The sequence below is a fragment of the Cetorhinus maximus genome, chromosome 9 (genome assembly GCF_964194155.1).
Source record: "Cetorhinus maximus chromosome 9, sCetMax3.hap1.1, whole genome shotgun sequence".
NCBI lineage: Eukaryota > Metazoa > Chordata > Chondrichthyes > Lamniformes > Cetorhinidae > Cetorhinus > Cetorhinus maximus.
Genome location: NC_135887.1, coordinates 90524293 through 90548169, shown reverse-complemented (window position 1 = coordinate 90548169; position 23877 = coordinate 90524293).

Genomic DNA, 23877 nt, shown 5'->3' with positions numbered 1-23877 from the left:
ACTTGAGCACATAATCTAGGCTGACACTCAATGGTTGCCTTTTGGATGAGACACTTGAAAAACAGAACAGATTTTGAGAGTTAAAAAATCAACAAAATGGTTTCAAATGAGAATTTAAAGAAATGAGATAGTCTTTTTATATTAGTATAGAGAAAGAATATGCTGCTTTCTGCATCTGAAACAGGTGTTAGGCTCCTTGCATATGGAAATAAGGTGCCTAATGACTGTTTGAAACCCTTTGTGCAGCTGACACAAGGCCACAGCAGACTGCCTTCAAATAGATATCTTTTTAAAAATTACTGAGCTGAATGTAGAATGCAGGTGCAGGAGTGTTCCTTCCAGCTCTACGTTAAAACCACTGACTGCTGTCAACTACAATTTGACTTCACCGAGTCAACCTAACCATCCTAATCCTGATCAATCTCAATCCTGATTGCCCTTTCCCCGTCCCTAAATCCTAATTGACACCCGCTGCATTGGTCCACCTAATATAAACAGGCATCTGTGATGCTTTGATGAAATTTAGCTTTGCCAGGGATTCAAAATCACTTGCTGCAACAAATCTCTCACTTTATTTATGATTTTATCATTCAAACTTTACGTTTCGATATGAAGATGAAAATTTGAGATGTGATTCATCACACCACGTGGGATTTGAGGCAAGGTGCATCTACTGGGAGCCAGTTTGAAATTGCCCACATAAAACATATGCAGAAAGAGACCAACTAAGAAACCTGATAGCTCTGATACATAGTTAGAGGTAGACTTACAATCAGATGTTCAGGGAATTGTCACACAGATTCAAGATGGAGTGGGCCATAGTCTTTCCCTGCTGGACATACCAACAGTGTCCATATGCCAGACTGCAGGAGGGATGAGTATGATCAACTAAGCTGAAGATGCAATGGCCCACAGCTTCCAACTATTCAACCTGAGTAAGTAATATCCCCTCACTACACTGCACTCACACAGAGAGCTGCAAACTCAGCTGTCAGCAGTCGCATTCGCTTCACTGCATATTTACCACAACTTACTTCACCGGCTAATGAAGATGAAACAGGCTGTCAAAAGAGCACATTTTATGTAGCACCAGAACTGATAGTGAGCAGAAATTAAGTATATATTCTTTCTGTGGAAATATTACAAAATATAGATTTCTCCCCTCACCCCCATCATCTCCATTTGACAGGTTACTGATCTCCTTCATCTTGCATGATGTGGTTTCCTTGGCAGATGGAAAATCAGAGGACAGGTTATCTCAAACTGCCTTCACATATGTGGATTAAATGATGGTAAATAGGCATTAAAGTGAATGCTAATTCTTTCAACTATATCTACACCTCTGTCTGCAGGACTGCAACATGGTGAGGAGCTATTTTCAATTCAAGTAAGTATCAGCAGAGTCTAGGAACAAGTATTCTAAAATACCTTTAAGGCAGAGGTAGAAGATTCTTGATAAGCAAGAGTAGTAAGAGTAATGGTTATCGGGAGTAGGCAGGAATGTGAGGTTAAAATCAGATCAGCCATGACCTTATTGAATGGTGGAGCACGCTCGAGCGGCTGAATGGTCTACTCTTGCTCCTAATTCATATGTTTGTATGTATAGCCTTTTGATCAGGACTTCAATGGTGCACAGCACACTGATAGGCACCAATAACAAATGGGAAGAATGACTACTTACACCATCTTAAATTATGCTCTCTATTTATTTAAAATATACACAGATATAGGCTAACAGGTTTAGGCAAATGTTGAAAGCAAAAGGAGTGGGATCTTGTTATGCTTAATAGTGCAGATCAGAGAAAACACTACAATGGAATGTAGAGGGACCTGTAACATCCTGTTGATCATTAAAGGTGTGAAATTGGAACCTGGTTATAATTTGTGTGTGTTACAACACAGGGGTGTAATTTTTTCACATCAGGATTTCTCTGTTAAGATAGTGTGCAGAAAATTTTCAGGAAAAAAAAACCACTTCATTTAAAAATAGCGCACAGAATTGCTAATCCATTAACAGCAATTGAGTAACAAATTTGTTAAAATCATGACTAGGGGAGCCTGACTAAAACGTGTTAATCAATTTGTTAAAAGTATCTCAGGAATATATTTCCTCAAATGTGTTTGTAATATGAGATAGCTGAACAATTGGTTGAAGTTAATTTAGTCATATTGAGATTTTACTTCATCATAGTGAGGTGAAATGAAAGAGTGGACACATCTAGCATGGAGAAATGTAGGGCAGCATTTTCCCGTCAGTGAGCGGGGGGGCGGGTCCCGCTCGCCGACGCGTAAAATGACGCGAGGTGTCGTCGGGCGTGTGTCCCGACGTCACCGCATGTCATTTAGATTGTCAGTTCGGCAGGCGCGCAGCCGAGTCAGCTCCCGCCGAACTTTCAAAGGCCTATTAAGGCCTGTTAAAAATTAAATAAAACAATTAAATGAGCTGCCCATTCAACCTTAAGGTGGGATGAGGTTTCATGAAGCGTTTTAAAAAATCAGTAAAATTTTTTCCAAAATTTCATTAACATGTCCCAGCTCATGTGACACTGTCACATGAGGGGACGTATTTCAAAAGTTTAAAAATCCTTTATTGAAAAGTTTAACACTGAAACAAATCTCCCTGAAGCACCTTCATGCCTCAGGGAGATCTCTGCGTTCTTTCGTGCGCCTGGGCTCAACCAGTGGAACCACTCAGGGAATCCCCCCTCCCCACCCCCCCCCCCCCCACCCCCCCACCATCCGCACAGGGAGCACTCAGCGCTTCTGTGCGAGCGTCACAATGGGCAGGCCTTAATTGGCCCGCCCACGTAAAATGGCAGCGTGGACCCAATCACGCCTCCAATCGGGTTCACACCAACCCCCGCACACACCACCACCCCCCCGCCTCCACCCCCTCTCCGACAGGGGGAATTTTCCGGCCCCAGGGCTCTGTGCTTTCTTTTACAGCCCTCCATTATCAGTAAGGGTCCAGTTGAAAATCAATGATGCTCTTTAAGTGAGACAGGAAGGTGTTCTAATGATCAATATGTTGAGTCATTAAATATTAATTGGAAAAATGCATAAGCTATCCTCTTTATTTGGTTGAGCAATGCAATCAAATAACAAATGAGAAAGTAGAGTTCCCTTAGGGAAAGAAATGGTTCACACATAAGAGACTGATCCTGACAGATCACAGGTACTCAATTTTAACAGTTAGGGCAACAATATTCTTCTTCTACTTGGATCAGAATAATCCTTGGATCAGTTACAGATTCATCCGCACTGATTGGTCATCTTAATTGATGTGCTTGGTTTGAGGCTCTGTTATAATTATTAAGCTCATAAAAGATACATGTCATTAATTTCTTTTAAGGGGTTACGAATCATCATCTTTCATTTTCACTATGATCAGCCAGTCAAGCATTTTTTCATGCTATCGCATGGAGATATTATAAATAATTGCATGGAAAGAAATGAGTTACTGTCGTAACCAATAATATTGGAGTAATGTTAATCTCCAAGAAAGAATGGGTTTAGTGTGGGTGAGATAGAAAAAAATGTTAAATTTCAAACCTGACCCTACCCCACCCATTTCCAGCTTCACGAAAGTCGGCAACCAATCTTCTCTTAGGAGCTGGATTGGTCAGTAAAATCGTCTATAATTTTATTAATTTCTTTTCCTTGTTCTGCCAGGTTTCCCAGGCTTTGGGAAAACCAGCAGGTAAAAGGAGGTGAGAAGGGCTGGGTTCATAAAGTATATTCATTTACAGAACTGCTTCTGGGCCAGGAGCAGGAGTGTTTCCTCCAGGCCCAACAAGCTTACCTGTTTCCCTCTCTGCCATCATTCTCTCCCTCCATGCTCTCTGCTTCCTGCTGTTAATTTCAGTAGGATGCCCAGGAAACCCAAACTTTTGGATTTCCATCTGAACTCTTTCCTTTGTTCCCACCCTGTAAATATTAGTACTCATGTCTCCTTTGCTCATTTCTGGCAAAACTAACAGCAAGGGGGAGTTGGTGGTGTAGTGCCATTGTTGCTGGAATAGTAATCCAGAGACCCAGGGTGATGCTCTGGGGACCTGGGTCTGAATCCCACCACAGCAGATGGTGGAATTTGAATTCAATAAATATCTGGGATTAAAAATCTAATGATGACCATGAAACCATTGTCAATTGTCATAAAAACCCATCTAGTTCAGTAATGCCACTTAGGAAAGGAAATCTGCTGTTCTCACTTGTCTAGCCTACATGTGTCTCCGGACCATACAGAAATGTGGTTGACTCTTAAAAATGCTCTCTGAATGGGTAATAATTAGGGCACATCCCACAAATGTATATTAAAAAAATACAATAAAGTAGGTGGCAATGGTAGCTTGGAAACTGCATTTAACACAAAATGAAATGGTTACCATGGCATCACCAGTGATGACATTATCTCCAAAAGCAAATTAAACACAGGCCAGCTGGGATGGAGTAGTCACTTACTCTGGCAGCAGAAGCATCCAATGGCCCAGTGAAGCATTTTTCACTTATTTACATAATGAGTACAGGCAATGGAAATAAAAGTCACAAAGCACAATTTGAAAAAAAATATTCATGTGAAAGTTAGTGCAGGAGTAGTTTTGGTGTCACCGATCATCTCTTTCCAATTTCTCCTTCAATGACTTCCCTCCTTAGTCCCTTGCATGGCACTGCTTTTACACGGTTTTATATACTGCACAAATGTAACCAGCACACCACTTGCAATGTCTTTGCAGTGAAAACAGATATTTCTACCTGGACCTCACTAAACTTACTTGAGCCGAAGTCCCATCTGAACCCAGTAGGAACGATATGAAAACCAGCAGAGAGGATCATAGCAAATGTGGTCAAATTGGGACCCAAAGGAATGATGGCCCACACTCAGGAATGGGACCCAGTCAATTTGGAGTCAGTGGGGGTGGGGGGAAGCTGAGGGCAGGAGAGACCATCCTCCTCGATAACAAAGTAGCCTGAAAAAATTAGATTGGCTTATCCTTTGTGCTGCAGTTTAAGGCTGTTGCTGCATGGTAGTGTCAGTTTTCCCTGGAAAGGCTGACAACAGACATAGCAGGTCACAACCTCATCTGAGTCGGAATGACATTATCAGACCCTGACTTTTGCATTTCAATGAGGCCCTCACTTGCCTGGGACAAAATGAATGTCACGCACCAGGTATTTAACCACCCCCTGCCTCTGCGCAACAACAACAAACACTTATACTTTCGTGTCAGACACAGGGGGTTATGATCGGCCTTCTGTTTTCTAACCACTGGCCATATTGAGTGTAGCGAATTTATCTTCAGCTATGTCCTGGCTGCATGAGACCACATGTCATGAAACCAATGGTACTTGGAACAACAGAGTTTTAAGAATTTAAAAGAACTGCAAGGATGTTGGTGTCTGCTTTCTATATTTTTAATTAGTGTGTATATTTTAAATAGCGCAAATTGGCAAATCTTTATACCATTTATACTTTTTTTTACTGTTTTTATATCTCATTATGTCCTGCCCTACAGTAAAGAAATTTGACCATCCAGTTTTAGCCTCCATTAGTCTCTCTCGCCCTGGCCATCCCCCCACTACAACTCTCATCTCCACACCATTTAAGCCTAAGGGGCATGAACATGAAAGGATATGGCAAACAACTACCTTAGCCATTCACTGCCAGACCTGGATGCACCGAATAAAGCACTATCAAGTCCTGCTGTCATTTGCAAAAACTGTTCGTTATTCCGGGATCATCCTGGAATGTAAAGATAACCCCCGACTCCCTTTTTCTACTGTAAACCATCTTCTTAAACCCCACTTTCCTGTCTCCTCCACCCTCACTTCTTATAATAAGTGCAAGGAGCTCATGGACTTCTCTGCCACTAAGATCAAGACAATCCAATCAGACACTTCTGCCACCTGCCCACCCTTCCACTAGACCACAGGTCCAAACTTCCTTAAAGCTCCTCCAGGCCCTAGCACTGGACTAGCATCTTTCTCTAATTTCTCTCCCAATTCCCCCTCAGGCCCTCTTCAAGCTCCACCTCCTGCACCCTTGATCCTATTCCCACTAAACTGCTGACTACTCAACTTCAGCCACCCGCTCCTGATGTTAGCCAACATTGTTAATTGTTCTTACACTGCGGATGCCGTCACTCTCTCCTGTAAATACACCATCATCACGCTTCTCCTCAAGAAACATTTGACCCCACCATCCTTGCAAACCAATGCTCCATCTCCAACCCCCCCTTTCCACTTCAAAGCCCTTGAATGCTTTGTCATCTTCCAGATTTGTGCTCAGCACTCCCGGAATTCCATGTTTGAATCTCTCTAATCAGGTTTCTGCCCTGCTATTGTACTGAAGCAGCTTTTATATAAGTCACAAATGACATCCTATGTGACTAAGGCAAAGATATACTATCCCTCCTTGAACTTCTCAACTTGTCTTCAGCCTTTGATATGGTTGACCGCGCAATCCTCTTTCAACACCTCTCCACCTTCTTTCAGTTAGGTGGGACTGCACTCGTCTGGCTCCACTTTTCTCTATCTAATCATAACCAGAGTAACAGTTCCAATGGATTCTCTTCTCGCTCCCACCCTATTACCTCTGGTGTCCCCCAAGGATCTATCCTTGGCCTCTCCTATTTCCTACATGCTGCATGTTGCCCCTCAGCTACGTGATCTGAAAACATTAATTTTCACGTGTATACTGATGACACCCAGCTCACCACTATTTCTCTTGATTCCTGCACTGTTTCTAAATTGTCAGACTGTTTATCCAACAATCAGTATTGGATGAAGTGATACATTTTGATAGGAAGAAGGAGGGGAGGCAATATAAAAGAAAGGACACAATTCTAAAGGGGGGACAGAAGCAGAGAGACCTGGCAGTATAATTGCAAACATCATTGAAGGTAGCAGACCGGGTTGAGAAAGCAGTTAATAAGGCATATGGAATCCTGGTTTTATACATAGAGGCACAGAGTACAAAAGCAAGTAAGTTACAGTGAACTTTATAAAATACTGGTTTGGCCTCCAGTGCATTGTGTCTCCAATTCTGGATATCACATTTTGAGAAGGATATGATGGCATTCAGGTGCAGAAAATATTCACAAGAATGGTTCCAGGGATGTGGGTTACATGGATAGATTGGAGAAGCAGGAGCTGTTTTCCTTAGAGAAAAAGATTTGATAATGTACAAAATCATGAGGCATCTGGACAGAGTAGATAAGGAAAACCTGTTCCCACTGGCAGAAAGCTTGAGAACCATCAGGACACTAATTTAAAATGAATGGCAAAAGAATCAAAGGTGACATGAGGAAAAACTTTTTTTATGCAGGGATCAGTTAGTACCTGGAATGCAGTGCCTGAGAATATGGTGGAGGCAGATTCAATCATGGCTTTCAAAAGACAATCGGATAATTATCTGAAGAGAAACAAATTGTAGAGCTGCAGGGGGAAGATGAGGGTGTAGAGAGTTGCTGTTGCAGAGAGCTGGCACAGACAGAGTAAGTAGAATGGCATCATTCTGTACTGATTCTGTGAGCAGAAATTTTCTCTAATTAAATATTGGGAAGACTGAAGCCAATGTCTTTGGCCCCCCAATCCAAACTCCATTCCTTAGCTACCAACTCCATCCTTCTCCCTGGTAACCATCTGAGGCTAAATCAGACTGTCCACAACTTTGATGTCATATTTGATCCCAAGGTGAACTTTCGATCACATATTCAGACCATCAGCAAAACTATATATTTCCACATCCATAGCATCGCTCGATTTCACTTGCCCCCAATGTATCTTCTACTGAAACCTTCATTTGTGCCTTTGTTGCCTCTAGATTTGACTATCCCAATACACTCCTGGCTGGCCTCTCACATTCTACATTCCGTAAACCACAGGTCATCCAAAACTCTGCTGCCATGTCTTAGCTTAGAGCAAGCCCTTTCCCCTATCATCCCTCTGTTCGCTGACCTACATTGGCTCCTAGTCAAACAATGCCTTGATTTTAATATCTCGCCCTTCCTTTCAAATCCCTCCATGGCCTTGCCCCTCACTATCTTTGTAATCTCCTCCAACCTCACAACCCTTTGAGAAATCTTCGCTCCTCTAATTCTGGCCTCTTAAGCATCCCCACTTTTAATTGCTCCATCAATGATTGCAATACCTTAGCTGCCTAGGCCCTAAGGTCTGGAATTCCCTCCCTAAAGTTCTCTGGCTCTCTACCTCTCTTCTTACGCTACTACAGCCACCTTTAGCATGCCCCAAGTTCTATCATTAATCTCTTATTACTCCACATATGTTTGATGCCTATTAACAACACAAGCAAGATATCAGCTTTCATATGTTGCAAACAACAACCAGCTCCGTTACCCTTCATAGTAAGCTGCACTTTTCAATTGCAGGTCCAACCTCATGTTATGGCTAAGCCAGAAAATCCCCACACCCCACCTACTAAATATTAACGTGGCTTTGGCCATCCTGTTCAGAACTCACCAGAACTTTTGCGTTTTTGCGGCTGATTCCATCCTCCTGATTGTACACTTTGATTCTAGCCCGAACAAACAATCTTATGTGTCCTCTTTGATTCTGCGCTGAACTTCACACCCCAAATCCAGTTCTTCATCAATTTTGCCCATTTCCATTTCTGCAAGAATAGCTGTCTCTGTCCCATCTGCACCTCTACTGCTGTGAAGCTCTCATTCATGCTTTTGTCAACTACATGTTCGTTTTTTTCTCAACTTCAATGCCAGCCTGCTGGGCATCATCTCCCATCACACTGAAAAGCAGCCATATACCTCTTCAGAATAATCTTTGACTTCCAGAAGGGTACATATTCAAATTATTTTATTATATTAAAATTATTCAAAAACTATTCTGGTGAAGTCCAAATATGTTACTCATCATTAAAATGTGACATTCCAGGAGTCTGCTTACTTGATTAGGGCCGCACTTAGAATGACTGACAAGTTGTAAAAATCAAGTAAGCTATATTGGAGTATCTGTAGGCGTTAGAAGAGTAGAATCATTCACTGCTCCTATTAGACAAGCTTTTTCCAATTGTTTTGAAAAATGTAATATGATGATAAAACCAGGGCCAGTCTTGCATTGAAAAAAGTCATTGGGAGTGACCTTAACCCCTACAAAATGGATGGTGGGACATTAAAAAGTTACAAATTTGAAACAGCAACCCAACCTGCCTACTTGCAGTTTTAATGGAGGCAGGATGAGGGGCAGATGACTAATCCACTTTCAGTGTCAGGTTGACCATTTAAATAACTTCATGAGGGTGCGTGCCTTTATTTTAACAGTCATTCTTTTTCTAACCATACTCAGCTGAATTTCTCAGGCCTCAGGAAACCCAGCAGGTGAAAGGAGGTGTGAAGGGCTTAATCCATGAGGTAAGTGCATTTACAGTACTGCTTGTGGACCAGAAGTGCTTCCCTCAGTCCAACAAGCTACACAGTAAACACTTGCGCCCCCTCTCTGCTGGCTGGACCTTCCTAGCTGTGAACATGAATAAAGCTATCATAAAAACCTGTAATGGTTAAGATCTGTGGGATGTTTGGAAAACCAGATTTCCCCTTCCTAACTTCACCCTTCTCCCTCTACCCCACACTAAATGCACCTCAGTGATAAGATAATAAAGCTATTATGACTAATAAGATGACATAGAGCTATACTGGGAAGCATTTCTCATAAGCTCTCTTTTATTCCCTCAATTAAAACCTTCATAGGTCTTGTGCCTTACTGTAGTTGTCACTGCTGATAAGAAAATCTTGGACCTGATTTTATTGCATTCAATACAGGATCTAGTTCCAGTCCCAGTGGAAATGCTACATGACACATGTAAGTAGTGCAAAGAACAGACTGACATCATTTCATAAGATCAGTTCATTTCCATATTTAGAAAATGCTTCCGACACACATTGAGTCAGGCTTAAAGGTACAAAGCCAATAATGGGGGCAAAAATTCTTTCAACCTTCTTAAAGACTGAAAATAATTCTGAAATATTTGGCAGCTTTTATAAAGACTGCATCAAGGAAAAGTGGAAAATAAGAAGCAAAAGAAAGCAGGCTCAATGTGGAGGTGCAAAACAGAACCTGGACAAGAAGCAGAGTGAAACAGCCAACCTGTCTAATGACAGACAAAGTTGGTGCAGGAGGTTAGTGCAGCAAGGATTACCTTGTTTGACATTTCAGGGCACACTCTCCACAAGACAGCAATGTCAAATAATAATGTGGAGTTGATAACTAGGCTTTATATTGTGCAAAGTAAGTACTATTGGAATTAGTGGATGTCAGAGTCAATTAACCCTTTACCCTCTTCACTCTCAAGTTCTGCCATGATTTGATCAGGGACAGGAGGGTGTGACTGCAGGTAAAGCAAGTGTGGGGACCCAGGGCTAGCGTTCGAGGAGCCTCAGCCCCGGCAACTGTTACAATGTTCCTGCAAGCTTGTGGATGAGAGCAGGGACTGCAGGGAGGATGAGCAAACTGACCACGGCACTGTGGTACAGGGAGCCATTCAAGTGGGGGGAGGAAATGGGAACGTAGTAATGGTAGGGGACAGTATAATTAGGGGGATAAATACTGTTCTCTGCAGCCATGAGTGTGAGAACCAAAGGCTGTGTTGCCTGCCTGGTGCCAGGGTTAAGAACATCTCCTCAGAGTTGGAGAGGAACTTGGAGTGGGAGCGGAGGGATCCAGTTGTCGTCATCCGCGCTGGTACCAATGACATTGATAGGATTAGAAAGGAGTATTTGAACAGTTAGGGGCTAAATTAAAAAGCAGAACCTTCAAGGTAATAATCTCAGGGTTGCTACCTGAGCCACAGGCAAACTGGCATAGGGTAAATAAAGTCAAGGAGTTAAATGCTTGGCTCAAGGATGGGTGTGGGAGGAATGGGTTTCAGTTCATGGGGCACTGGCACCAATACTGAGGTAAAAGGAAGCTATTCTGGTGGGACGGGCTTCACTTGAACCGTGCTGGGACCAATGTCCTGGTGAACGAATAACTAGGGCTGTAGAGAGGGCTTTAAACTAAATAGAGGGGGCGGAGGGTTCTGGAGAGGGGATACATAGGCTTACAAAGCAAAAGGATATGGCAGCCTTGAAGGGCAGCTACTTAGATAATGATACCCAGAGTGTGACAGGAAGGGACAGAGTGTACAAACATTAAAAAAAAAGCAACAAATAAGGTCAAAAGGGGAGAAAATAGTAAAAAGGCAAAATTAATGGCCCTTACTTAAATACACGTAGTATTCGGAACAAAATAAATGAATTAACAGCACAAATAAAGGTTAATGGGTATGATATTATAGCCATTACGGAGATGTGGCTACAAGCAGATCAAAGCTGGGAACTAAATATTCAGGGGTATGTGACTTTTCAAAAGGACAGGCAGGAAGGAAAGTGTGGTGGGGTAGCTTTGTTAGTATGAGATGGAATAAGTATGATAGCAAGAAAGGATTGGATTGGAAGGTGTAGAATCCATATGGGTGGAGATAAGAAATAACAAGGGGAAGAAGGCATTGGTGAGAGTAGTCTATAGGCCCCCTGACAGTAGCTATACTGTAGGACAGAGAATAAGCCAGGAGATAATGAGGGCATGTAAAAAATGGCAGTACATTAATCATGGGTGACTTAAATCTTCATGTCGATTGGGAAAATCAAATTGGAAGAGGTAGACACAAGCAAGAATTCAGAGAGTGCATTTGGGACAGTTTCTTAGAACAGTATGTTGTGAATCCAACCAGGGATCAGGCTATTTTGGATTTGGTAATGTATAATGAGGCAGGTTTAATAAATAACCTCAGAGTAAAGGATCCCCTAGGAAACAGTGACCATAATATTATTTAGCATTCAGTTTGAGAGTGAGAAACTTGAGTTGGAAACAACTGTGCTAAACTTAAATAAGGGTAATTACAATGAATGAGGGCAGAGTTGGCTGCAGTGGACAGGTAAAGCAACTTAGCAGAAAAGACGTTGATGAACAATGGCAGACGTTTAAGAAAATTATCCATGACTCTCAACCAGTGAGGAAGAAGGATTCAAGAAGGGGATAAACCAACCATGATTAACCAAACAAGTTAAGGACTGTATCAAATTGGAAGAAAAAACATACAATGTGGCAAAGATTAGTGGTAAACCAGAGGATTGGGAAAGTTTTAAAAACCAACAAAAGATGACCAAAAAATGATAAAGAGGGAGAAAATAAACTTTGAGGGTAAACTAGCAAGTAATATAAAAACAGACAGTAAGGGCTTCTTTAAATATATGAAAAGGAAGAGAGAGGCCAAAGTGAGCATAGGCCGCTTAGAGAATAAGGCTGGGGAAATAATAATGGGGAACCAGGAAATGGCAGAGGAGTTGAATAAATACTTTGCTTCAGTCTTCACAGTAGAAGATACTAATAGCACTACAAAAATACTAAATAATAAAGGGGCAAAAGGTGGGGAGGAAATAAATACAATAACTATCACTAGAGAAAAAGTGCTAGGGGAACTAATGGGGCTAAATGCCGATACATCCCCTGGACCTGATGGTTGCATCCTAGGATATAAAAGGAAATAGCTATAGAGATAGTGGATGCACTGGTAGTAATCTTCCAAGAATCCTTAGATTCTGGAAAAGTCCCAGAGGGTTTGAGAATGGCCAATGTAACACTTTTATTCAAAAAGGGAAGGAGATAAAAAAACAGGTAACTGTAGGCCAGTTAGCTTAACATCTGTCATTGGGAAAATGTTGGAGTCTATTATAAAGGATGTAATAGCAGAGCATTTAGAAATACATAATCTAATCAAGCAGAGTCAGCATGGTTTCATGAAGGGGAAATCATGCCTAACAAAGTTATTAGAATTCTTTGAGGAGGTAACAAGCAGGATAGATAAAGGGGAACCAGTAGATGTGATATATTGGATTTCCAAAAGACATTCGATAAGATACCGCACATAAGGCTACTTAATAAGATAAGAGCCCATGGTAGTATATTAGTATGCATAGAGGATTGGCTAACTAATAGAAAACAGAGAGTTAGGATAAGTGGGGACATTTTCGGGATAGCAACCTGTAAGTAGTGGAGTGCCACAGGGATCAGTGCTGTGGCCTCAAGTATTTACAATACATATTAATGCCTTCGATGAGGGAAGTGAATGTACTATTGTCAAGTTTGCAGATGACACAAAAATAGGTGGGAAGGCAAGTGGTGAGGATGACACAAGAAGTCTACAGAGGGATATAGACAGGTTAAGTGAGTGGGCAAAAACTTGGCAGATGGATTATAATGTGGGAAAATGTGAGGTTATGCACTTTGGCAGGAAGACTACAGGAGCTGAATATTATTTAAATGGAGAAACCTGCAGAGGCTGCAGCACAGAGGGATTTGGGGGTCCTTGTGCATGAATCCCAAAAAGCTAACATACAAGTTCAGCAGGTAATAGGGAAGACAAATGGAATGTTGGTCTTTATTTCAAAGGGAATGGAGTATAAAAATAGGGAAGTCTGGCTAAAACTATACAAGGCACTAGGCAAACCACACCTAGAATACTGTGAACAATTTTGGTCCCCTTATCTAAGGAAAGATATACTGGCATTGGAGGCAGTGCAGAGAAGATTCACTAGGTTGATCCCGGATATGGAGGGATTTTCTTATGAGGAGAGGTTGAGTAGTTTGGGCCTGTACTCTTTGGAGTTTAGAAGAATGAGAGGCGACCTTATTGAAACATATAAGATTCTTAGGGGGCTTGACAGGGTAGATGCTGAGAGGTTATTTCCCCTTGTGGGAGAGACTAGGACCAGGGGGCATAACCTCAGAGTAAGGGGTGCCCATTTAAAACAGTGATGAAGCGGAATTTCTTCTCTCAGAGGGTAGTCAACCTGTGGAATTCTTTACCGCAGAGGGCTGTGGAGGCTGGGTCATTAAGTATATTCAAGGCTGAGATAGGCAGATTTTTAATCAGTAAGGGAATCAAGGGTTACGGGGAAAAGGTGGAAAGTGGAGTTGATGATTATCAGATCAGCCATGTTCTCATTGAGTGGCAGAGCAGATTCGATGGGCCAAATGGCCTACTTCTGCTCTTACAACTTATGGGCCAGACTTTTACGTTGAGCATACAGGCGCGCGCCCGACACACCCGAGCATAATATGACACGCGATGATGTCAGGCTTGCGTCCCAACGTCACCGCATAGCCTCGCGATATTTCGCAGGCAGACGCGCAATGAACACGGAAGCGCACCCGCCTTTAATTAACAGGCCAGTTAAGGCCTTTGAGACACCAATTGTCTCAGAGTTTACGAAGCCCATGCGATTTTCAGGGCGCCGCAGTGGCGCAACGGGCAGGCGGGTAGGACACATTTTCAAAAACCTCATCCACGGTGGGGATAAGAGCGGTGAATGGGCTCACTAATGCGAGTTATTAGTACTTTAGATTATACCTTGCTGCTACTTGCTTGTGTGAACAGGACAACTTCATTTCACTTCAGACCTGCTTTGACAGAAATTAAAGGCTTCAGTTCAGGACTCCGGAAAATTCACACCACTTGGGGCCTTCCAGGTATCAGCCAGCCTTCCCTTACCCTGGGAATGGGGATTGTGGTCTCCGCTGGAGGCACCTCCTCTGAGGAGGAAGAGAGGGCCAGAAGGGGGAAGAGGCCAGGTGTCCCTTTTCAGCCTCCAGGGGAGCCACCTGTGGGAGGACAGACGCAGGCACAAGGTGTGCAGGACCAACAGGAAGTGCAAGGCGGAAGGGGCCACAGAAGATACCACTATCCAGTTGCCAGGGTTTATAAGTGGCGATATAGCTACCTCAATATGCCTGAGGTGCAATGCCGAAGGAGTCTCCGTCTCTCAAGGGGGACAGTGACCTCCATCTGTCAGATGATCGGCCCTGAGATCAGCTTCAACTGTGGGTGGATACCCAATGCCAGTGGCGCTGAAGGTCACTGGGCCCTCAACTTCTATGCCTCCAGATCTTTCCAGGGGTCAGTGGGGGATCTTTGAGGAGTCTCCCAGTCAGCTGTCCACAGTTGTGTCAAGCTGGTGACAGACGCTCTGTTCAGGTGTGCATGGAGGAGGCAAGCCAGACTGAGCGAGCCAGAAGCTTTGCAGTGATTGTTGGGCTTCCCCACGTCCAGGGTGCAATAGACTGTACACATGTGGCCATCAAGGCATCAGCAGGTGAGCCCGGTGCCTTCATCAACAGGAAGGGCTTCAACTCCATGAATGTACAGATAGTGTGTGATCACAGGATGCAGATTCTACAAATCTGTGCAAGGTACCCAGGCAGCTCCCACGATGCCTACATCCTCAGACACTCCCAGACACTCTTCAGTGCTCCGGCCCAGCTGGATGGAAGGCTGCTGGGTGACAAGGGCTTTCCCCTCAAAAGGTGGCTCATGATGCCTCTCTGCCATCCAAGAACAGAGGCCGAGCAGCGGTACAATAGGAGCCACGCTTCCACAAGGGCGGTGGTAGAGAGTACCATTGGTTTTCTCAAGATACGCTTCCGATGCCTGGACCATTCAGGGGACGAACTCCAATACCCCCCAGATCGTGTGTCACTGATGGTGGTTGCATGCTGCGCTCTCCACAATCTGGCGCTGGAAAGGGGGGCGCAGTGGAGGAAGATGCTGTTGATGCAGCTGCTCTGGCAGCACACAATGAGTCCAGTAGTGAGTACAAGAACGAGCACGTTCAGGAGAACGCTGAGGGGATAGACCGTGACCTGGGCAACCTCCAGGGAGGCAGGGACACCCAGGAGGCTTTGATCCAATGCTCCTTCAGCTAGCCTATCAAATAAGAACCACCACCACATGCCAGGGCTGCAGGCTCCATACTCGATACCTGACAGGAACATCTGTTTGGTAAACAACATGCACCATGTGCCATTTCAATAAAGTTCACTGACAAACAAGTCACTCATAACATCATGGGTTACCCTGCACCTGCAGAACTAATGAAGCACCCAGAGACTTGTTGAACACAAACACATTTAATGATGTGGTGCCTGGCAAACATAATACAAATGAAATTGATAGGTGTTATCCATCACACCAAATAACATTTAACATAAAAGTGGGGGAAAAGAATACCATCAATGATAAGCTCGTGTTGTGCTTAATGTGCTTTAAGTTTTCGCTCCCGGGTGCTACTTCTAGGTGCTTTCCCCTCGCTGGCACTGGCATCTCCCCAGTTGCCGCAGCCTCATCAGATGCCACAGTCACTGCCAGAGGGACGGAGGAGCTGCTGCCATCATCTGGAGTGCCCTGAGAGGAGCCCACAGAGACAACAAGCAGCTCATGCGCCAACGTTAGGTTGCTTTGGACTTCCCTGCTCACCATTGATGGATGGGTGCCTAGCTGGGATATTGGGTGCCCAATCCATCTCCCACACTGACAGTGACCACCTGAGGTTATTACCAGTGTGAGGGCTTGCAGGTCCAAGCGCATCCCCAGGAACCCTTGATTCAGCTCCCGGAGCAGCCTCTCCATGAGAGTCACCATTCCCCCCATGGAAGAGGCAGTGTGCTCGGCTAGGTCAACTGGCCGCGGTGAGGTTGAGGTGCCACAGGGAGGTAGGAGTGCAGTGCACTGAGGTTAGAATGTCTATAATAGCAAACATTCCACTGTAATCTCTATATTGATGTGAGCCTCGAACATGGAATCCCCATTGATAATGGAAAGACGAGGGCACCTTGATCTGGCTGCCAGGCATGCACAGTAACAGTGTAACAGAGGGTCAATGCACTGCTCATGCTCTGCAAGGACTCCTCCACAACGGAGACCATGGCACGCATTCCCTCATCTATCTCTGTCAGATCCTCCTGCACACCCTGCTGGACTTCCAGTGTCTGCTGCCTCAGGGACGACTCCAGAGGGACATCATCAGCCACCTATTAAGCATTTTCCTGGACCCCAGCAGTCCTCCGACTGCCAGCGCCCTGAGTACTCTCTGCCTCCGCCTGCACCTCAAGCGAGTATGAAGTGCCCTCACCAACGTGCACCGAGATACTAGCCGCCGATGTAATACCCACTGAGGTGCTAGTATCTGTGCTGATGCCTGCTTGGCTGAGAGGGTGTGACGCAGGTGTGTTTTGATGGTTGCTGTCCTTTGGCGTCAGTGGTGGGCCTTCAGGCTCCTCATTCCGATAGGGCTGCTGGTGATCCTGAAAGGAAGAACAAGAGCATGTCATTAGTTGAAGTCTTTACAAGATCCTAACTGCAGTGCTAAGTGATCCATGCCAACACGGTACCCATCCTTCCCGATCACAGGAGGTCATTGAAGCGCTTACGGTGCTGCACCCATGTGCGCCTCACCACATCATGGGAGCTGACCCAGGATGCCACCTCCTCCCAGGCATTTTTGGTGAGATGGGGGGACCTCCTCCTCCCATCCCTGGGGACAAGGTGTCCAGGAGGGCAGCAAGACACTCATCAGAAAAACGCGGTTCCGCCTGCCATGTTCACCAGTGACGAGCTCCATGATGAGGTGTGCGTGCTTCACTGGCAGCCTTCGCATGGCTGCTGCGACCACTTTTGAATTGTTCACTAGGTCGCCATTGCACCCGGCGGAAATTAAGCTCCCACCCCCACCCGCCCCTTCTCGCTGTTGCCACTGTCGCGTCTTACACTAGGCGGGCCTTAATTAGCATGCCCGTGTAAAATCGCGGTGCAGAGCCAATCTGGCCATGGTCTTATGGTCAAATTGATATCCTTATTGTTGACAATGGTTACATTTTATTCAGTATAACTAAGACTTAGTACATTTTAATGCTTGAGCAGTAACATCAAAGCACAGCATCATTACCATTACCCCCTGGGTAGAAACGCGATCTCCATGTGATTACTCCTTGGTCATGCCCCAGGTACTGTTGTGTCAGTCAATGCAACACATGATACCTCTACAACTCTACAACTGCTGTGCTCAGGGCACTCTTTCTTAAACTCTTGCTACACAGCAAAATCCATGGAGAGCACTTTAACCCAATCATCAATTTGTTATTATTTGTACAGCCCAATTACAAGAGATGTCATTTTACCCATTTTGCCACCCAGGCCAGGCGGGAGCAGCATAAAATGTACCTGAAAGTGAGGCAGCAACCTCTTAAGATACGTCAGGATTGCATATATGCCAAACATCAATAGTTTTCCCCATTAGCAACATGGTTGTCACCATTGACCACAAACTCAACACACCCAGTCATGTTAGTGTTAGTAAAGCAATCAAAGGCTGGATATTCAATGGTGAGTATTCTCAAAGTCTCTCACCACCTACAAGACATAAGTCAGGAGTTTGATGGCATACTCTCCATTTGACCAGAAACATGCAGCTTCAAAATGTTGTCAAGAAGCTAAACACAAGCCAGGACAAAGCAATCTGCTTGACATGCACCCTATCCACCAGCTTAAATATCCATCCCCTCCACCATCAGCTTCCCATGGCTGCAGTGTGTACTATCTACAGGATGCATTGCAGAAAATTATCAAGGCTTCTTTGACCTCTCAAATCTGTGACCTCCACCACTGAAAAGCACAAAAGCAGCAGGTGCATGGCAATGCCATCCCTCCAAAGTTCCCCTCCAAGTCACACATCTTCCTGACTTGGGTATATCACTGTTGTGTCAAAATCCTGAAACTCCCACCGAACAACTTTGTGAGAGTACCTATAATGTGACTAGGAGAGAAACTGCTAGATGCATGGCACAGCTCACTCCTGCAGGCACAGAGTCATCTACAAGTCAGAATTTTTTTTCACAATCCTTGGAAACCAGCCAATGGGGCAATTTTGAATTAATCATTAAAAGAAATCACTTGAAAAAAGCAAGTTTTTCTAAAGGTCCTTCTGCATTTTTAATGTGCTATCGTGGAAAGTGCCATTTCACTGAAATGTAGTCATGCTGTTATTAAGCAAAGTGCTTTAAACTGTTAACATTCAAGAACATATTTTAATAGAGATGCCCTTTCCTTTATTTTCTTAAAGTAGACAGATCTTCAGGTTGCATCTTTTTATAGGATCACTCTTGTTTTAATGCATTTTGATTTTCATTTAATGTGTAATATACGCATATATTCTCAGAATTGAATTTGAAGTGGACCCTGTTTGGTAATGTGCCTCTCGTGCTTCTGTTCCTCCAATGTGGCTTTGATGTTCCATGTACCAGAAGTGTTTTTACTCAAGTTAGAGGTTGCACATATTAGATTTTTTTCTGTGCTCTCTCTGGGATTTTGTTAACCACTTTGCCTTGCTATCTCTCTTCCTGCCTTCAAAAGCCTCCTGTAATCGCTTCAAAGATGCCATTAGACTCGTCTCTGACCATCCCTCATTTCATTCTCAAAAGCAGATATTGCAGATGCTGGAAATCTGAAAAGAAAACAGAAAATGCTTTAAATACTCAGCAGTCAAGCAGATGCTGCAAATTTTCTGTTTCTATTAATTCACTTTTTGCTCTGTTCTGACCTATCTCACTTGTAAGGTGCTCTGAGATGTGATGTTACATGTTAAAGCAAGTTGGTTTTACTGCAATTATTAGGATTGATTTGACAGTTTCATGCTACCAGTACAGAGTTGCACTAACAGGAGAGATGATGGGATTCTGTTGTCTTATTAAAAATATGTTCTCAATATACAGGCAATGATGGCAAAGCTGCATTTGTTACCCCAATAAAAGGGTTTAATGATAGGCTATATTATATATTATATGCTTGGTAGGCCTTCTCCTTGCATCACTGCAGTGCTCATGGTGATAGTGGCCTGAATTTTCATCCTTGAGGCAGGTGGCAGGAGTCAGGAAAATTCCCATTTCGACCGTCCAAAGGCAGGCTCTTCATTGCATGAGGGGCGTGTGTTGGCTGGGGTCAGGTCAGCCCATCCAGGAAGAAGTTTGGAGGCAGCCACAGGGGCTGCTGGGTGCAGAGGTAGGCTGTTTAAAAGGTTCATCTTGGTGCTGTGCAATGTAGTGTACCTTTAAGGGAAATCAGTATGACATCACTAGAAGGGAAATGTGTCATGTGATCCAGCCCTAGTTTCACTTTTGCTTTGAGCAGAACACATATACACACACACAGCTCTGATATCTTCAAGCTTTAACTCTCGTGTGCCTAGTCTTAATAAATGAGCCCACAACACGTTTACCAAATCCCTCATGAGCGATTGCTGCCTTGTGTATTAATTAAGCCCAAGGTTTATTATCATTATAATAACATGACTTGGTGATCAGCAGTGATCAGACAGGTGGCAGCAAAATTAAGTACTGGTATGACATGTTGAACACCCTTGGATCATGCTACATGGCATGAGAAGGCTCAACATTTTGGTCAGACTGCAATGAAGTCACAGCGTTGAACAGTGTTGAAAATGCAGTGTGGTGCCTGCAAAGAAAACCTTTGAAGACAGAGCACCAAGCTAGGGTTCAAGTAAAGAGCTGGTAAGCAGACGAATCCCTCGTGGAGAGATTGTAGCGTATGGCCTGTCAGTTCTGTGAGTGGGACAGCGCATCGAGAGGACCAGCACTGGGTTAGCTTAGTCGGGAAAGGTGAGTGACCAGAGTGTGGGCTGGATCGATAGCAAGCAAGGGAAAATCAAGCAGAAAAAGAAAGAAAAATGTCATAAATATCGGGTCAGAGAAGGTTGCGGTTATAATGTGTGGCTTTGGGAGTTGCTGATCAGTAAATTGAATAAAAAGACACAAGTACTCCATGGTGCATTCCTGCCAAAGCTGGTCTTCATGGGCAAAGCTTTGGGAAAGCACGCAAGAACAGCTACAGCAACATTCATCCCAGGGACTACAGAAGTGTAAGGGTCAAAGGGATATTGTCAGAATGTCCACCGGTTTGAATTGGAATGCAGCTGACCTACCATCCAAATTCAAAATGTTTAAACAGCCTATTGAGCTATGGGTTTTTTGATTCAGGTGTGTCTGAACTAGATAAGCAAGCTATAAAAATTTGCCTAGCAATTGGGAATGAAAGTCTTCTTAGGCTGAGCTTGTCAGGATTAACAGAAGAGCTAAACAATCCCCAAAAGATATGGACTATATTGCAAGACCAGTTCAGAATCATATTAAACTTCTGTATTCATTGATTGGAGTTCATGTCATTTTGACAATGGCCTATAGAATCCATAGACCACTTCATCAGCAGATGCAGAAAAAAGTGTACATAATGTGATTTTTCAAATGCAGAGCTAGCAGACAAAATTGTGGAGTTGGTGATCCCATCCACTCCCATGAAAGTATTCCAGAAAGATCTACTAGACAAGCCCTAAACGTATAATATCAAAGAATACTCAGGATGGACGTAAGTACGAAGCAATCATGCACATTGACAAAGCTTGCAGGTCCTAAGTATAACCCCAATTGTGGACGCACTTACTGGAACACCCAAACCTAGCAAGACATGTGGAAGGTGTGGCCTTCTGCATGCACCAAGGAAATGCCTAGCTTTTCATCAATACTGCAAGGCATGAGGCACAAAGAGCCATTGGCAGTGGCAGTGTATGAGAGTAGAGACTGATACAGCTACAAAGAGCCCTGCACTGATCCACAAGACTGTACAAAATGAGTATCTTCAAGCAATAAGAATGACCATTCAACATGACGACGATGTGCACAATGAGATGAAGAGCAGTGAACACCTTATACACTGTCAATCTATTTAAACATAGATGCCATCACACTGTCTGAGATGTTTGCCAGGATTCAAATTATCTGCACTTAGAAGGTGGGTAACTATTCATTATTGACCAAGATTGACACAGGGGCAAATGTCAACTCTGCAAATTCTAAAAGACATGCAGATGTGGAAGGCAATGGCGAAACCGATTGCTGTGAAATTTTCAGCATACAATTGTCCACTAACTCTATGTGCAGGATCCATAGTCCTGGAGTGAAAGTACAATCAATCTTCCTGGATGTCACAGATGTTCTACATCGTGAAAGCTAAAGGTCCAACGATTGTAGGTCTACCAGCATGTTGTGACCTCACACTAGTAACAATCCATGGAATCAGTCACACATTACAAGGCAGATCAGTTCATTCATTCTTTCTTTTTCTGCTTGATTTTCCCTTGTTTACTATCGATCCAGCCCACACTCTGGTCACTCACCTGAACTCAGAAATTATTTGATCACCTCAGTTCATGACCTAACATTGAAATATCCAGAATGTTTTGACAAAATTGGCAGTTTCAAGGGAGGTGCAACATTACACTTGCAGGAGAATGCAAGCTTGTTAATAGATCCACTATGTAAGTACATCATCCACTTACAAGACCAATTACAGATCAAGCTAGACAAAATGGAGAGAGACAGCATAATTAGAAGAGTACAAGAGCACGCCAATTGGTACAGCTCAATCACATGTGCTATAAAGAAAGGATGGATCATTGAGATTATGCCTTGATCCACGACTTTTAAATGCAGTTTTGAAATATTGTCCTTACAGAATATCCACATTAGAAGAGTTAATTCCAATATTTGCAGGTGCAAAGTTCTTCTTGAAGCTTGATGCCAAGCATGGTTACTGGTCTCAAGCTTCCAAGAACTTACTACATTTTGTACCCCATTCAGACGATACTGTTTTCAATGACTTCCTTTGAGTTGTCAGCCAAGATTTCTTTCAAGCGCACATGGAATGGATTACATGAACTGTACCAGGATGCAACTGTATTGCAGATGATATAGCTATTGTGGGACAAACAAATCAAGAACATGATCATAATCTGCACTTATTGGTGCAAGCTGCATGTAATGAAGGATTGGTGTTCAATGGTTTGAAATGCAATATCAACATGTAGCAGATCAATTTCTTCAGTTCTATTTATTCCAGTGCTGCTATGCATCCCAATCCAAGTAAATTAGAGGATATTAAGGCCATGCCAACTCCTCAAGATGAAAACAATCTTTGAAGTGTCTAGGTCTCTTTAATTTCTTGTCTCCATACATTCCCAATTTTGCTCAAAGATCTTCATCACTAACAGAATGGTTGGGAAAGGATATGCCTTTCCCGTGGCACGGAGACCACCTATACCTCTTCACTGCACTGAAACAGTCATTATCAGAACCATTGACATTGCATTTTACAATTCTAGACACAACTACCCTGGAGATAGCTGACTCACAGAAAGGACTGGGAACATGCATACTACAAAAAGGCAAACTGATTTCAGTTGCTTCAAAATCTCTGCGCATAAGCAATCCAACTACTCCAACATTGAGCAGGAATTATTAGCTTTACTATTTGGAATCTTGCATTTTCAAACTTATGGCATTGCTTTCATCATCACCATCGACTACTTTACCAAGTACCCCATTATTTGACAATTGCACAATGCATCAAGCACAACTCGCACACACTATAAGTGCTATTTTCAGTTTATTTAGTGTTCCTAGAGACATCATTATGAATAATGATCCACAATTTATTGGTAAGCCACTTCAGGGCATGCGAGAAGTGGAATATCAATCGCACGACTTCTTCTCCTCATTACTCTAGACCTAACAGCCTAGCTAAATGAATGATTCGCACAATGAAATCCCTATTTCTCAAATGTAGAAGACCAAGCAAGATCTACACATTGCAATGCTTCATCTGAGACCGATACCTTTAAGTGCAACTATTCCATCACCAGCAGACCTCATGTTTGGTGGACAAGTGCATATCAAATTATCTACTTTCACCCATTCTACTCTGTCAGAAATTAGATGGTACATTGCCAAGTTTACAGTTTACAGTTGGGGCAAGTTTGCATCCAGGATCACACAGAAGGTACATGGCAACCAGCTGAGGTGACAAGGATTTGTTTAGAACCATGGTACTATGAAGTTATTACACACAAAGACGCAACTGTGAGGAATAACTGAGGACAAATCAGATCCATTCCAGCTTCTCAACCACCA